This window comes from Somniosus microcephalus, chromosome 33 (genome assembly GCF_052327205.1).
Source record: "Somniosus microcephalus isolate GS21.2 chromosome 33, FLI_Smic_1.0, whole genome shotgun sequence".
NCBI classification, from domain to species: domain Eukaryota; kingdom Metazoa; phylum Chordata; class Chondrichthyes; order Squaliformes; family Somniosidae; genus Somniosus; species Somniosus microcephalus.
The window spans coordinates 6,506,968-6,522,540 of NC_141019.1; the positions used below are offsets into that span (position 1 = coordinate 6,506,968).

Here is a 15,573-nt window from a genome sequence, read left to right on the forward strand (position 1 = left end):
CATGTGTGCTTTGTGGGAATCCAAGTACAGTCCCCGCCGCTTATAGCGGGCACGATTAGTCCGCTATAAGCGTTGGACGGTGTATTGTCTTTTAGAGACACCGAGAGAGAACGGGAACAGAGAAGGAAACCCAACGGCTGACTGGATTCCAAGTCCGTCCCTGTGGTTATTAGTAACAGAATTTAACATGGAAAACGATCAACAGATGGTTGGTTTAAATCCTGGACAAACGGTTTTCCAATGTTCCCAAATTCCCGATTGAAGAACCGGGAACTGGTTAAAAAAAAATGCAGGAGGGACAGGTTTTCTTAAATCTTTGCAGCAGTTGCTGGTAACTGAAGCATTGGTGGGATTCGAGTTCCGAAATGAGAGATTGTGGTTGCCACATTGGGGAAACACTGTGTGTATGTAGATAAACCTGTATAATCCCCTTTTAACTGCAGTATTCCCCTCCCCCCGCAAGACAGTTGCAAGCTGAGAGGAATAAGGCATGTTCAGACTTGCCTGCTGCTGTTAGAAGGAAAACCAATCAGGTTCCAGCAGGTGACCAATCCGTGAGTCATCACAGGTTCGCGGGCTTCACGAATTCAGTACTGTATTGTGAGAGTTGGAGTAAAGACCTATTTCTTGTAGCTCGCTGTGTTGCCTATTTCTTTACGCGGGAGACCGTAGTCCCCCACATTGGTGACCCCGAATGTCGGCGGCCGAAGCCCCCGACTCACGCAGCCCTACAGAGGCCAGCAACGACCCGATGGCAACCAGCAGCAGCCTGATGTCGGCCGACGCCGCGTCCTTGAAGCTCCCCGCCTTCTGGGAACACCAAGCACCAGCTTGGTTCGCGCACTCGGAGGCCCAATTCACCCTTCGCAGGGTTCAAGACGATGAAGAAAGGTACCTCCACGTAGTCTCAGCACTAGCAAGCTCTACCGCCGCCGAAGTTCTCGACCTGCTGGGGAACCCACCACAGACCGGCAAGTACTCAACCATTAAGGGCCGCTTGCTGCAGGCTTACGGCCTGTCCAAGGAGGAGAGGGCCCGCAGGCTTCTCTCACTACCAGGCCTCGGCGATTCTACCCCGACCCAGTTGATGAGCCGGATGCTTGCGCTCCTGGGCCCTGAACCGCAGTGCTTTTTGTTTCGGGCCCTTTTCCTCAGCCTGCTTCCTCAGCGAGTAGAGACTGCCCTCGCGGGGTCCCCGATCACGGACTGCGTACAACTGGCAGCCGCCGCGGACAAAGTTTTCGCCGTCGCCCAACTCGGCTGTGCAGCCGCGAGGCTCCCCGACACCACCGAGTGCGCGCCGTCACGCCAGGCCGCAGAACTATGCTACTACCACGCGCGTTTCGGCCACAAGGCCCAACGCTGCAGAGCACCCTGCTCTTTCGATCAAACCAAGATGGCCACCTGCCCCAACGCACCAGCCCCGCGCCGCCGCCTAGGCCCGCTCGACCGCACCCCCGCCACCACGATGGCCATCGGCACCGCAGGTAAACTGCTGTACCTAACCGACACTCTTTCAGGGCGCAGATTCCTTTGCGACACCGGAGCCCAATGCAGCATAATTCCTGCCTCCCAGCTCGACATCCAGGCAGGCCGCAGCGGCCCACCCCTCGTGGCGGCAAATGGCGCAGCCATCGCTACTTTCGGAAAGCGACGGGCCGAGGTTTGTTTCAACGGCCAGCGATTTACGTGGGATTTCGTGACGGCCTCGGTGGCACGTCCTTTGCTGGGCGCCGATTTTCTTTGCGCCCACGGACTCCTGGTCGACGTCCGCGACAGGCGCCTGATCGACGCAGCAACTTTCGCTTCACTGGCCTGCCAGCAGAGCAACAGCCCGGCCCTCGTCGGGTCCTGCTCCGCCCCGGCGCATGACGACTACGCCCGCCTACTCGCAGATTTCCCGAGGCTCACACAACCGACCTTCTCAGCCGCGGCAGCCAAGCATGGGGTCGAGCACCACATCGCCACTACGGGACCACCAGTGTTCGCTCGATCCAGACGCCTGGACCCAGCCAAGATGGCGGTGGCCAAGGAAGAATTCGCCACGATGGAAAAACTGGGCATCATCCGCCGCTCGAACAGCCCTTGGTCGTCCCCCCTCCACATTGTGCCCAAGCCGGGCGGTGGCTGGCGCCCCTGCGGCGACTACAGACGGCTCAACGACGCCACCACGCCCGATAGATACCCCATTCCGCACATCCAAGACTTCTCGGCACACCTAGCAGGAAAGTCCGTCTTTTCCGAGGTCGACCTGATTCGCGGCTACCATCAGGTCCCCGTCCACCACGCAGATGTCCAGAAGACGGCGGTCATCACCCCCTTCGGACTGTTCGAGTTCCTGCGCATGCCCTTCAGGCTTAAGAACGCCGCACAGGCCTTCCAACGGCTCATGGACTCCGTCCTACGTGACCTGAGCTTCCTGTTCGTCTATCTGGACGATCTCCTCGTGGCCAGTACTAGCAAGGCCGAGCACATCGCGCATTTGCGCTCCCTTTTCCAGCGCCTCAGCCAACACGGGCTAATCGTCAACCCGGCCAAATGCCAGTTCGGAGCAGCCCAAATTGACTTTCTCGGCCACAGAATCTCGCCAAGGGGAGCCATTCCCCTACCTTCCAAGGTGCAGGCGGTGGCGGACTTTCCCCAGCCCACCTCGGTTAAGGCGCTGCAGGAATTTTTGGGGATGGTCAATTTCTATCACCGGTTCGTGCCCAAGGCTGCCGCACTCATGCGCCCCCTCTACGAAGCCACCAGGGGCAAAACGGGCAAAGAGCAACTCACCTGGTCCAGCGAGATGGCGACAGCCTTCCACCAGACCAAAAGCGCCTTGGCCAACGCCACACTACTGGCCCACCCCATCCCGGGCGCCAAGACCGCCCTCACCACGGACGCCTCGGATTACGCCGTCGGCGCCGTCCAGCAACAGTGGGTCGAAGGCGCGTGGCAGCCACGGGCATTTTTCAGTCGACAGCTGCGCAAGAATGAGCAGGCCTACAGCACGCTCGACAGAGAGCTCCTGGCCCTGTTCCTGGCAATCCGGCACTTCCGTTTCCTTCTGGAAGGCCGGCCGTTCACCGCATTCGTGGACCACAAGCCGCTCACTTTCGCCATGGCCAAAGTAACCGAACCCTGGTCCGCGCACCAACAGCACCAACTCAACTTCATCTCGGAGTTCACCACGGACATCCGCCACGTCGCCGGCAAGGACAATTTGGTGGCCGACTGCCTCTCAAGACCCTCGCTCCACGCAGTGCACCTGGGCGTCGACTACGCCAGCATGGCGAGAGACCAGGCTGCCGACGCGGAGATCCAGGCCCTCAGGACGTCAACTACCAGCCTCGCCCTGGCCGACATCCACTTCCACGCAGCCGGCACAACCCTCCTGTGCGACGTCTCAGTCCCCTCGCCTAGGCCGGTCGTTCCATCCGCCTGGCGCAAGCGAGTTTTCGACATCATCCACGGCCTTTCACATCCAGGGATGCGTGCGTCTCAAACTTATGTCCGCCAAGTTCGTCTGGCCTGGACTCCACAAGGATGTGAGAGACTGGACCAACACATGCGTGCCGTGTCAGCGTGCTAAGGTCCAGCAGCACACCAAGGCGCCATTGGAGTGTTTCCCGGTGCCCGAGAGGCGTTTTGACCACGTCCACGTCGATCTGGTAGGCCCCTTGCCGCCGTCGCATGGTTTTACACACCTGCTCACGATCGTCGACCGCACCACCAGATGGCCCGAGGTGGTTCCCCTCGCCTCCACCACCACGACCGACGTTGCGCAAGCATTCGTCTCGACATGGGTGGCCCGGTTCGGCGTGCCGACCGACATATCCTCGGACAGAGGCCCCCAGTTCACCTCCCACTTGTGGAATGCCATCATCGCCGGCCTCTGCACCAAGTTGCACAGGACAACAGCCTACCACCCGCAGGCCAACGGGCTCTGCGAGCACTTTCATTGTTCTTTGAAAGCCTCCTTCTGCGCCAGCCTGGCTGACACCAGCTGGATCGACAAACTACCCTGGGTTCTCCTGGGATTGCATACCGCACCCAAAGAGGGCCTCTGCGGCCGAGATGGTCTACGGCCAACCGCTCAGAGTACCAGGCGACTTCCTCCCCCTGACAACGGAGCCATGGTCGGCCGCCAGACAGCTTTCCCTGCACCAGGACGCGGCCCAGCAATTCCGTCCAGTGCCCACTTCGCAACACGGCCCGCAGCCGTCCTACGTGCCTTGAGACTTACGACATGCGGAGTTCGTCTTCGTGCGCCGGGACGCGCACAGAGGCCCGCTGCAGGCACCATACACCGGCTCCTTCCCAGTATTGGAGACGGGGGACAAAGCTTTTCTTATCGATGTCGGCGGGAAGCAGGACCTTATTTCAGTAGACCGCCTCAAACCGGCGCACCTGGACCTCGGCTTCCCGTTTCGGCCGGCTCTTCCCCCCACGGCGGGGCAGACCTCCCGCGTTGGCGGCGGCCCCACAAGAGGACCAAGACACGCCAGAACCTTACTTCCCGGCCGCCGCCCCACCTTCGCCGGCAGCCCGTCCAGCCAGCCCACCGGCAGACCAGCCGCCAGACCAGCCGACGAACCAACCGGCCGACCTCCCAGACAGCCCTCCTCACACGCCAGATGGCTACTACAGCCGCTACGGCCGCTTGGTCAAACCTCCGCAGAGACTGACTTTTACAGTTAACGAGGATTCTGGGGGGGCGTATGTGGCGTTGCCACATTGGGGAAACACTGTGTGTATGTAGATAAACCTGTATAATCCCCTTTTAACTGCTGTATTCCCCTCCCCCCGCAAGACAGTTGCAAGCTGAGAGGAATAAGGCACGTTCAGACTTGCCTGCTGCTGTTAGAAGGAAAACCAATCAGGTTCCAGCAGGTGACCAATCCGTGAGTCATCACAGGCTCGCGGGCTTCACGAATTCAGTACTGTATTGTGAGAGTTGGAGTAAAGACCTATTTCTTGTAGCTCGCTGTGTTGCCTATTTCTTTACGCGGGAGACCGTAGTCCCCCACAGTGGGCTCAAAACAGACCCAGAATGATCCATGGAGTCATTGAAATACATATATCATAACAATACGTGACGAACGTAATGAATTGCCTGAAATAGCCAGTGCGCATGATGTGTTATAAGTTGTAATTGACTCCTGTGGTAATAGCAAATAATTAGCGCTATTTGCCCGATATAGGCAGCTGTCCCTGATAAACATGGAGGATGTAAGTAGTGGGAACGGTAATTGTAGGTACTTGTACATTTATAGGGTTTAATAAGTCAGTGAATTGCTTGAGTGTTTCAGGCTCCAGGTTATAACCTAGGATGAAATTACAAAGCATTTGTAATGTCTAGTGCACATCTGTCACATCTGGAATATGACAGGCATGCACTAAACACAAGACTTTTCTATATTTAACCAATCTGCATCATTGAGCTAATATCAACAGACAAATGGGTCCTGCCTTTATTCACAGAATCACAGAAACCCCACAGTGCAGATAGAGGCCATTTCGGCCCATCGAGCCTGCACCGACACATCCCACCCGATCCCCATAACCCCTACACCAACACACATCCCACCCGATCCCCGTAACCCCTACACCAACACATATCCCACCCTATCCCCGTAACCCCACGTATTTAATCCCCCTAACACTAAGGGTCAATTTTATCATAGCCAATCAACCTAACCCGCACATCTTTGGACTGTGGGAGGAAACCGGAGCACCCAGAGGAAACCCACGCAAACACTGGGAGAATGTCTGTGTGGAGTTTGCACAGTCACCCGAGGCCGGATTCGAACCCGGGTCCCTGGCGCTGTGAGGCAACAGTGCTAACCACTATGCCACCATGCTGCCCTCCTTGGCTTCAAACTTAAGGAAAGCATTTCTATCATAAGGAACCTGACTTAAATCTTTCTAAGTCCATAGAAACTGTTAAACCATTTCACAGCTTATTGATAATGATCTCCTCAAGCGCACAAAGTAAGTCTCCTTAAAGCTTTTGACTTTAACAAACCCGTGCTGTTTGAGGCAGAGAAGGAAAGAAGCTAGTAATGCTAGAAAAATCTGGTGTAAAATGTGTCTGTGTGGAGAGGTGCACAGAGATGGGGCATGCTTCAATATGCAACCAAACGCCTTTCCTGTTCTTGCACGTTCCCCTCACTTCAGAACCGCAACACATTATGGATCTAGACTGGATGCTGCTTTTGAGTTTAGTTTCTATTTTACATGGAGGAGGTACCTCTGTGAAATACACTGTGCCCAAACTTCTCCACCATGGTGCTTTTAGGGTTTTGTTGTTTTGTCCTTCCTATATATGATGTATGTTACCTTGCATGTTCTGTCAGTACGCACTTAATGTACCCAGTGCTCATTTAAGAAATGGCATGAATTAATCCTAAAAATGTGTGTCTGTTGGTAGAGCATGTTTTAAGGACCTTGGGCATCCTGTGGCTGAGTGGATTCTCACTGCTCCTCCTTCCCCTATTCCCCTGTATATTCAGTTAAAGGCATCATAGTCACTTTGTCCTCCCACGGAAATTTAGTGCTGAAAAGCAAAAGATGTTAGAAACACCTATTGTTTATGAAGCAATTTTGACGGATAGGGCCCATGAAAAATGAAATTGATATTATCTGATAGCTTGTCTTTTATCCCCACAGGGAGCTCAGGAGAGACAGCAGCATGCTTTGACCATAGACATACTGTACTCGATCCAGAGAACTCCACAAGTAACAGCAACATGAGATGCACATTTGCCAGCACTGAACAGGTCCAGTTCCATTGAGGCACCACTTCTTTGACCACAAAAGGAACATTTGCTTTTTATGTGATACGGGTTTAGCACAAAATTACCACCGGCTCCAGCTCCTGGTAAGAGTTTTATGCATGGTTTTCTGAACTGACTTGGTTTGCTTGGATCTTTTATGTAGCCTTGCAGTTCCTGTACAAGTAAAGGCCCACAACTAGCTCCCATAGATTTGTCTAACAGTCTTTTTAGGTGTTTCAGAATGTCGCTATTTAAATTCTTGTTTTAATTGGGAGTCATTTCTCCACATGAGAGTATGGGCCATTCTTACCTACTTTCAATTGGCTAGTTACAGGTGCGTGGAGTGAGGGGTAAGAATGTAAATTTTACTGGCAGATCTTGCATAAATTGCAGAATGAGCTGGACAAATGTGCGAGTGGGCAGAACAATGGCAGATGAAACTTTATACCCTTTGGTCCATTCAAATGTTCCAGTGTGTTTAAAATGCACATTGCTTGATGTAAGAAAACTACTAGGCACTTAGAGTATTAAACAAGGCTTTAATCGACTGTTTCACAACATGGAAGTCTAGTTATCCTTCACTAGTTCCTGTTTACAAAATGTCCCTGAGCAAGCTGAGCCCGTGCCCGAGTATTTATACTCTCCCTGGACAGCGCCACCAGCAGGCCGCCCAGTATATTTCATGTCATTTCTACATGAATGGCACGATTTATGTCATTGCTCATATGGCTTAATATTTTCTACCCTTTGATCCATTCATACATGATGTATCTGAATGTTTGGCATATCTCTTTCAACTTGGAGTTATTTTGGAGTAATTTAAATGGCCCATAGGAAGAAAAATGGGCAACACACATGTTCCATGAATGTTGTGGAAATAGCTACGGGTGAAGTTGAAAAAGACCTAGGAGTCTTATAGAGTAAGTGCTCAACATGTCCGAGCAATGCAGGTCAACAAGTCAATAGAATGTTGAATTACATGGCTAAAACTAGAATACAAGTCATAGGACGTTGTGATCAAACTGTACAGATCTCCAGTCAGACCCTACCATGAGTTCTCTGTCCAGTTCTAGTCACTGAGGAGCAAGGGAGACATTCACGCTTTGGAGACAGTGCAGAAAAGAGCCATAAGGTTGATCTCCAGCATCAGGGGTCATGAGGAAAGACTGGAGAAACTTGGGCTTTTCAGTCTTGACTGGCAACATCTGAGAAGTGAACTTTCAGTTGTACATAAAATGGTAAACAATTTGGAGTATGTTCAAGATAAATCTGGAAAATGACTTTAAATTGCAAGAGTAAGACGAGGGGCCCACAGGTTCAAATTGGTAAGCGGCAAATTTAGGACTGGTAACAGGAATTTCTTCTTACAAAATGATCAGTGGACTCTTGGCAAGAGTAGTGGAGCCGAAAACCCTGGAATCATTCACAAATCAATTGGATGTTGGGACCATTCTGGATGGATGAACTTCGATGGGTCACAGGGATTTCCACATCTGTAATTATCTTGTGATCGCCCGTGGAGTTGTTCACAGTGAGGCTGAGGTTACATTGTTGGAAGGGAGTGCCCGTAGCTGTAACAGACAGCAAGTTATGACATGCTCTGTGGATGGCCGATGTCGATCAGTTTTTTAAAATGCTGGTGTGTTATGTGCCCCCCACCCCACCATCCCAGCTCCAAGATGTGGCATTCATTTGGATTCCGAGGGTAGGCGGCTTTAAGCTGCTCACTGGGAATGTTGTCGTCAGCGAGACATTGGTACGTTCTGGTAGTTTCAGTCTGTTACCGAGTTGAACCTCTTCATTCAGGCACTTCATTATGACAGTGATGGAAGCAAGTCCATTCACCTGAAAGGGCAACACACTTCTGGGAGAATGGAATCATTACTGTGGAGAGATTTCAAACTCCAGGGGCAACTGTATGTTTAAGTTTAATGATTTTGTTGTGAAATTGCGTGTTTTTTTTTTTAAATGTGTTTATTATTTTAGAAACCTTTTTTCCAGTACTGTTCCTTCGGTTACTGAAGAAATAAGATAGCCGCCAAATGGATTTTCAAAGAATTTCTTTGTGTGATTTTTGTTGCTTCCCCTCCTCTTCCTCGCTTATTGTACGGGCAACAGATTTCTGATTGGGCGTTTTTGTTCCTCCTTTTCTTTGGTACGTTTCCTCCCTGCTTGGTTTTGATTTGTTGCAGTTTCGTGAATATAAAATTCAAGCCCATTAGTGCACGTGTGCGAAATGTGTACAAAATGTGACTCCTGAAGTGTGACTGAGCCAGATACAAGATGTATGCGCGTGTATTTATACGAGCAGATCTCCAGTAGCATTTCTCTCAGGCAGGCTGAGGTCTGGAGCATGGTGGTGATGTTTAGCTGCTAACCTGCTCTGCTATTTTAAGGTCACGGCTCAGGCACTTTGTGGGCAAGGTAGTTTAAGTACAGTCTGCTGCTCTTAATTCAAAACCGCTTAAATCAAATTATCTGATAGTTCAGGTTTTTCTTTAGCACTTAATTCTCATTTTGCTGTGATATTTATGTTGCTTAATTCAAATTAATGGACAATTCAATGTTTTGCTCCTGTTAATGCTGAATTTTTGGAACTTTCAAAATGATTTTGATATTGCATAGGCATTCTTTCCGTCACTATTGTTAGACATCTTTCACAAAGATATCGCTCATCTTTATTAACAATTAAAATTCTGAATTTTTGAATAACTTGGCATTCTAAATATTCGGGAAAATAAAGCCAGAGAATAACCTCACTGGGGAGACTAACAAGGACAGGGGTGAATCTGATGGCAAAGGAAGCTGATTAAGATGCACAGTTGAAATGACAAAATGGATGAAACACCCTGGATTAATGGCAGTATTTATACTGATCATTCCCTCACACTGCTCTGCTCAGTAATCCTTCCAATTTAGAAGTTTTCCGATGTCATCAACACATAGTATTTTTATGCTTTTTATTTCACTTTCAAATCTACAATAGTGAGAAAAGCAGAAGATAAGAAACAAACAAGGGTTTAAAAAACACAAACCGACTCATCAGTCCATCATAATCAGTGTGAGGGACCAGTGCCAGATATCACTTGAAGCCCATGCCTGCATACTTGAGTGACTGGAGAATTTATTTTGAATGGCAAATCTTCTATCTATCTATATATATAAATCGGTCCTTCTGTCTGTCCTTCTGTCTGTCTGCACGTGTGCGTCTGGGCGGCTATGCGCTCGAAAGTTACAGGGCGTACCTACGCGTGCGTTACGTCGAAAGAAAGCTTACCTTTCCAAAACGGTTTTAAGCGTATTTACGTTTCGGCCGGGCTAAAATCGCACCCGCAGTATCCGAAAAACCTTAACGTTCCGCTCATTAGCATCTCATTATCCGCTCATTAGCGACAGAGTGACCTCGAGCTCGACCAATCGTACGCCGGGTTGCTGGCGTGTGCCGCCGGGCCAATCGGTGCGTGTGTGGGCGGGCCTTATCGTTCTGAACCGAGGTGAGTCGCCGCCATCTTGATTCCATTCTTTTTCCTGCTTTCTGCGTCTTTCTTTTCAAATATACATTTCCAGCAAAATAAAATTGAATTTATTAAATTGTTTTGAAAAAAAACTTCATTCATTTGTAAATATTTTCTATAACCTGAAGATTCTTTTTCCTACCTTTCCCCGTTTTTGTTAGGCCTGAAAGCCTGGGTGTTTCTTGCCCAGCCAGGCCCGACCTAAGTAATTCTCCCACGGCGTCTTCTAAGCTACTCCCCGCCCACCCCCCCCCCCGCCGTGTCACGTTACCCGGGGCAACGGCGTCAGCCACGAGGGTCAGGGTGCGCGCGCAGCAGGCGTCTCTCTCTGTTCGGCGCTCGGCTCGGGTGGGGAGGGGCGGGGCTCGCGGGAGAACGGGGCTCTCGGGGGGGCGGGCGGGGCTCTCGGGAGTGGAGTGCGGGGCGACGCAGCCGGTGCTCGGGAGGACGGGGGCTCGGAAGGGGGGGAAGGGTTACCCCGCCAACCGGGCGTGGCCGTCTCTCAGCCTCAAGCCGGCTCACGCCTGTTCTCGGGGCTTGGCTCCATTTGCGGCCGCGGGCCACTCGCCCTCTCGCTCTCTCCTTCCCTCTGTCTCTCTCCCCCCCTCCTCACCCCCGTTCCTCCCCTCCCTCCTCCCCGCCCTCCGCCCCCTCCTCCCCCCTCCCCTCCCCCCCTCCCCCGCCCCCCCACCCGCGCTCTCTCTCTCTACCCCCCAGTCGCTCTCTCTACCCCCCAGTCGCTCTCTCTACCCCCCAGTCGCTCTCTCTACCCCCCAGTCGCTCTCTCTCTACCCCCCAGTCGCTCTCTCTCTACCCCCCAGTCTCGCTCTCTCTTCCCCCCCGTCGCACTCTCTCCCTCTCTTCTCCCCCCCCCCCCCCCCAGTCGCGCTCTCTCTCTCTCTCTCTCTCTCTCTCTCTTCCAACAACAACATGCCCTCGAAAAAGCCTCGGCACCGCCGGGCACTTCAGCTAGTATATATTAAATCGGTCGATCTGTCTGTCTGTCCTTCTGTCTGTCTGCACGTGCGCGTCTGGGCGGCTATGCGCTCGAAAGTTACAGGGCGTACCTACGCGTGCGTTACGTCGAAAGAAAGCTTACCTTTCCAAAACGGTTTTAAGCGTATTTACGTTTCGGCCGGGCTAAAATCGCGCCCGCGGTATCCGAAAAACTTTAACGTTCCGCTCATTAGCATCTCATTATCCGCTCATTAGCGACAGAGTGACCTCGAGCTCGACCAATCGTACGCCGGGTTGCTGGCATGTGCCGCCGGGCCAATCGGTGCGTGTGTGGGCGGGCCTTATCGTTCTGAACCGAGGTGAGTAGCCGCCATCTTGCTTCCATTCTTTTTCCTGCTTTCTGCGTCTTTCTTTTCAAATATACATTTCCAGCAAAATAAAATTCAATTTATTAAATTCTTTTAAAATAAATCACTCATTTGTAAATATTTTATCTAACCTGAACATTCTTTTTCCTACCTTTTGCCCGTTTTTTTCTTAGGCCTGAAAGCCTGGGCCTTTCTTGCCCAGCCAGGCCCGAGCTAGGTAACTGGGCTGCTGCTAAGCTCCTCACACCCACCCCCCGCACCCCCCCCGCCCCCCGTGTCACGTTACCCGGGGCAACGGCGTCAGCCACGAGGGTCAGGGTGTGCGCGCAGCAGGAGCAGGTGAGACTCTGTTCCGCGCTCGGCTCGGGCGGGGGGGGGGGCGGGGCTCTCGAGAGTGCGGATCTCGGCCTTGGTGAGCGGGAAGGGTTACCCCGGCAACGGGAGTGCGGGGCGGCTGGGGCTTGGAGAGCGGGGCGGGCTCGGAGAGCGGGGCTCTCGTGAGTGCGGGGCGGGGCGGCTGGGGCTTCGAGAGCGGGGCTCTCGAGAGTGCGGGGCGGCGCGGCAGGGTTACCCCGGCAACCGGGCGTGGCCGTCTCTCAGCCTCAAGCCCTCCCTCCCCCCCCTCCCCTCCCTTCCCCTCCCTTCCCTCCCCCGCCCCTCCCCTGCCCCCCCGCCCCTCCCCTCCCGCCTCTCCTCCCCTCCCCCCCCCCCCCGGCCCTCCCTTCCCCCCCCCCCGCCCTCCCTTCCCCCCCGCCCTCTCTTCCCCCCCACCCGCGCTCTCTCTCTTTCCCCCCCCTCGCGCTCTCTCTCTTTCCCCCCCCCCAGTCTCTTTCTCTCTACCCCCCAGTCGCTCTCTCTCTACCCCCCAGTCGCTCTCTCTCTACCCCCCAGTCGCTCTCTCTCTACCCCCCAGTCGCTCTCTCTCTACCCCCCAGTCGCTCTCTCTCTACCCCCCAGTCGCTCTCTCTCTACCCCCCAGTCGCTCTCTCTCTACCCCCCAGTCGCTCTCTCTCTACCCCCCAGTCGCTCTCTCTCTACCCCCCAGTCGCTCTCTCTCTACCCCCCAGTCGCTCTCTCTCTACCCCCCAGTCGCTCTCTCTCTACCCCCCAGTCGCTCTCTCTCTACCCCCCAGTCGCTCTCTCTCTACCCCCCAGTCGCTCTCTCTCTACCCCCCAGTCGCTCTCTCTCTACCCCCCAGTCGCTCTCTCTCTACCCCCCAGTCGCTCTCTCTCTACCCCCCAGTCGCTCTCTCTCTACCCCCCAGTCGCTCTCTCTCTACCCCCCAGTCGCTCTCTCTCTACCCCCCAGTCGCTCTCTCTCTACCCCCCAGTCGCTCTCTCTCTACCCCCCAGTCGCTCTCTCTCTACCCCCCAGTCGCTCTCTCTCTACCCCCCAGTCGCTCTCTCTCTACCCCCCAGTCGCTCTCTCTCTACCCCCCAGTCGCTCTCTCTCTACCCCCCAGTCGCTCTCTCTCTACCCCCCAGTCGCTCTCTCTCTACCCCCCAGTCGCTCTCTCTCTACCCCCCAGTCGCTCTCTCTCTACCCCCCAGTCGCTCTCTCTCTACCCCCCAGTCGCTCTCTCTCTACCCCCCAGTCGCTCTCTCTCTACCCCCCAGTCGCTCTCTCTCTACCCCCCAGTCGCTCTCTCTCTACCCCCCAGTCGCTCTCTCTCTACCCCCCAGTCGCTCTCTCTCTACCCCCCAGTCGCTCTCTCTCTACCCCCCAGTCGCTCTCTCTCTACCCCCCAGTCGCTCTCTCTCTACCCCCCAGTCGCTCTCTCTCTACCCCCAGTCGCTCTCTCTCTACCCCCCAGTCGCTCTCTCTCTACCCCCCAGTCGCTCTCTCTCTACCCCCCAGTCGCTCTCTCTCTACCCCCCAGTCGCTCTCTCTCTACCCCCCAGTCGCTCTCTCTCTACCCCCCAGTCGCTCTCTCTCTACCCCCCAGTCGCTCTCTCTCTACCCCCCAGTCGCTCTCTCTCTACCCCCCAGTCGCTCTCTCTCTACCCCCCAGTCGCTCTCTCTCTACCCCCCAGTCGCTCTCTCTCTACCCCCCAGTCGCTCTCTCTCTACCCCCCAGTCGCTCTCTCTCTACCCCCCAGTCGCTCTCTCTCTACCCCCCAGTCGCTCTCTCTCTACCCCCCAGTCGCTCTCTCTCTACCCCCCAGTCGCTCTCTCTCTACCCCCCAGTCGCTCTCTCTCTACCCCCCCAGTCGCTCTCTCTCTACCCCCCAGTCGCTCTCTCTCTACCCCCCAGTCGCTCTCTCTCTACCCCCCAGTCGCTCTCTCTCTACCCCCCCAGTCGCTCTCTCTCTACCCCCCAGTCGCTCTCTCTCTACCCCCCAGTCGCTCTCTCTCTACCCCCCAGTCGCTCTCTCTCTACCCCCCAGTCGCTCTCTCTCTACCCCCCAGTCGCTCTCTCTCTACCCCCCAGTCGCTCTCTCTCTACCCCCCCAGTCGCTCTCTCTCTACCCCCCAGTCGCTCGCTCTCTACCCCCCAGTCGCTCGCTCTCTACCCCCCAGTCGCTCGCTCTCTACCCCCCAGTCGCTCGCTCTCTACCCCCCAGTCGCTCGCTCTCTACCCCCCAGTCGCTCGCTCTCTACCCCCCAGTCGCTCGCTCTCTACCCCCCAGTCGCTCGCTCTCTACCCCCCCAGTCGCTCGCTCTCTACCCCCCAGTCGCTCGCTCTCTACCCCCCAGTCGCTCTCTCTCTACCCCCCAGTCGCTCTCTCTCTACCCCCCAGTCGCTCTCTCTCTACCCCCCAGTCGCTCTCTCTCTACCCCCCAGTCGCTCTCTCTCTACCCCCCAGTCGCTCTCTCTCTACCCCCCCAGTCGCTCTCTCTCTACCCCCCAGTCGCTCTCTCTCTACCCCCCAGTCGCTCTCTCTCTACCCCCCAGTCGCTCTCTCTCTACCCCCCAGTCGCTCTCTCTCTACCCCCCAGTCGCTCTCTCTCTACCCCCCAGTCGCTCTCTCTCTACCCCCCAGTCGCTCTCTCTCTACCCCCCAGTCGCTCTCTCTCTACCCCCCAGTCGCTCTCTCTCTACCCCCCAGTCGCTCTCTCTCTACCCCCCAGTCGCTCTCTCTCTACCCCCCAGTCGCTCTCTCTCTACCCCCCAGTCGCTCTCTCTCTACCCCCCAGTCGCTCTCTCTCTACCCCCCAGTCGCTCTCTCTCTACCCCCCCAGTCGCTCTCTCTCTACCCCCCAGTCGCTCTCTCTCTACCCCCCCAGTCGCTCTCTCTCTACCCCCCCAGTCGCTCTCTCTCTACCCCCCCAGTCGCTCTCTCTCTACCCCCCAGTCGCTCTCTCTCTACCCCCCAGTCGCTCTCTCTCTACCCCCCAGTCGCTCTCTCTCTACCCCCCAGTCGCTCTCTCTCTACCCCCCAGTCGCTCTCTCTACCCCCAGTCGCTCTCTCTCTACCCCCCAGTCGCTCTCTCTCTACCCCCCAGTCGCTCTCTCTCTACCCCCCCAGTCGCTCTCTCTCTTCCCCACCAGTCGCTCTCTCTCTTCCCCCCCCCCCAGTCGCTCTCTCTCTTCCCCCCCCAGTCGCTCTCTCTCTTCCCCCCCAGTCGCTCTCTCTCTTCCCCCCCAGTCGCTCTCTCTCTTCCCCCCCAGTCGCTCTCTCTCTTCCCCCCCAGTCGCTCTCTCTCTTCCCCCCCCAGTCGCTCTCTCTCTCTCTCTCTCTCTCTTCCAACAACAACATGCCCTCGAAAAAGCCTCGGCACCGCCGGGCACTCCAGCTAGTCTATATATATAAACGGATCGTTCTGTCTGTCTGTCCTTCTGTCTGTCTGTCCCTCACGTGTGCGTCTGTCCGGCTATGCGCTCGAAAGTTATAGAGCGTACCTACGCGTGCGTTACGTCGAAAGAAAGCTTACCTTTCCGAAACGGTGGTAAGCGTATTTACGTTTCGGCCGGACGAAAATCGCGCCTGCGGTATCCGAAAAACGTTCAAAATTCCACTCATTAT

The 15,573-nt window shown here is 54.9% G+C and overlaps 1 protein-coding gene across 13 annotated transcripts in view; it reads left to right on the plus strand.

The window, feature by feature from the left end:
* The window catches only part of r3hdm2 (R3H domain containing 2), a 269,089-nt gene that overhangs the window by 131,623 nt on the left and 121,893 nt on the right, over nucleotides 1-15,573 (plus strand). For all 13 annotated transcript variants that reach the window (XR_015074450.1, XR_015074449.1, XM_085972623.1 and 10 more), the window contains one exon: nucleotides 6,658-6,868. The gene's annotated coding sequence lies outside the window, so the exon portion shown is untranslated. The remainder of the gene's footprint in view (nucleotides 1-6,657; nucleotides 6,869-15,573) is intronic.